General features: G+C 48.4%; 1 pseudogene; it reads left to right on the top strand.

The window, feature by feature from the left end:
• The first annotated feature begins 216 nt into the window (after nt 1–216).
• On the top strand, nt 217–1,151 carry LOC104527083 (olfactory receptor 14C36-like; annotated as a pseudogene).
• Nucleotides 1,152–1,434: the final 283 nt, after the last annotated feature.

Here is a 1,434-nt window from a genome sequence, read left to right as displayed (position 1 = left end):
TAGATCAGGTCTTACTCCTGGGGAGCCCACCATTTGAGGTCCCCGATCTTCATGCAACACCCAGCCAGAGCAAATCAGAATAGAAGTGAGGAAGAAACATGAAGGGAGCCTTGAGAAGAGATTTCTGTAAGAAACAGAAGATATTTTCTCAGGGAAGCCTGCCCTAAATTGTCAATGTCTTTTTCTCCTTGGACAGCACCTATATTCTGGAAGTACCAAATGTCCAACAGCAGCTCCATCACTGAGTTCCTCCTCCTGGCACATGCACACACACAGGAGCTGCAGCACTTCTGTCTTTTCCTGGGCATCTACCTGGCTGCCCTCCTCAGCAACGGTCTCAATCATCACTGCCATAGCCTGTGACCACCACCATCCACACCCCCAGGTACTTCTTCCTCCTCAATCTCTTCCTCCTTGACCTGGGCTCTATCTCCAACATTGTCCCCAAATCCATGGCCAATTCCCTGTGGGAAACAAGAGCCATCTCTGACTCTGGATGTGTTGCCCAGATCTTTAGCTTTCTCTTCTTGATTGTAGGGGAATATTGTCTTCTCACTTTCATGTCCTATGACCCCTGTGTTGCCATTTGCAAGCCCCTGCACTACGAGACCCTCCTGGGCAGCAGACCTTGTGTTCACATGGCAGCAGCTGCCTGAGGCACTGAGTTTCTCAATTCTGTCCTGCATACAGCCAATAAATTTTCACTGCAACTCTGCCAAGGCAATGCCGTGGACCAGTCCTTCCGTGAAATCCCCCCGATCTTCAAGCTCTCTTGCTCAAACTCCTACCTCAAAGAAGTTGGGCTTCTTGTGGTTAGTCTTTCTGTAGCTTTAGGGTGCTTTGTTTTCATTGTGGTGTCTTGTGTGCAGATCTTCAGGGCTGTGCTGATGATCCCCTCTGAGCAGCGATGGCACAAAGCCTTTTCCATGTGCCTCCCTCACCTGGCCATTGTCTCCCTGTTTGCTAGCACTGCCTTGTTTGCCTACTTGAAGCCCCCGTCCATCTCTTCCCCATCCCTGGATCTGGTGGTGACAGTCCTGTACTCAGCGGTGCCTTCAGCAGTGACCCCCCTCATCTACAGCTTGAGGAACCAGGAGCTCAAAGACACTCCGAAGAAGATGATTCAGTTAGTTTTCTTTCAGAAGCAGTAAGATGCCCATGTCTTTTCCGAAGTGATTTCCAACTTATCTTGGGAACCTCCTCTGCTTTTAGCATTTTATCTGTAAGAATCCTGGTTTTCCATGAATATCTGCATTTACTGTATTTCTCCAGAGGCATGAACCAAGTTTGCCTGACACAGAAGCCCTTGTACACTTGTCTGGCACAATGGTACAGCTGGCCTCCCATGTCACAACTCTGTAATAAAAGGGGTTTTTTCAGTGATGGTTTATGGAGGTTGGGCTCTTCTTCCAGAAATGAAATTTAAAAAATGCT

Source organism: Antrostomus carolinensis, unplaced genomic scaffold (assembly GCF_000700745.2).
Source record: "Antrostomus carolinensis isolate BGI_N321 unplaced genomic scaffold, ASM70074v2 scaffold6916, whole genome shotgun sequence".
Classification (NCBI taxonomy): Eukaryota; Metazoa; Chordata; class Aves; order Caprimulgiformes; family Caprimulgidae; genus Antrostomus; species Antrostomus carolinensis.
Note: the sequence above shows the minus strand (reverse complement) of the source record. Positions and strands in the feature narration are given on the sequence as shown.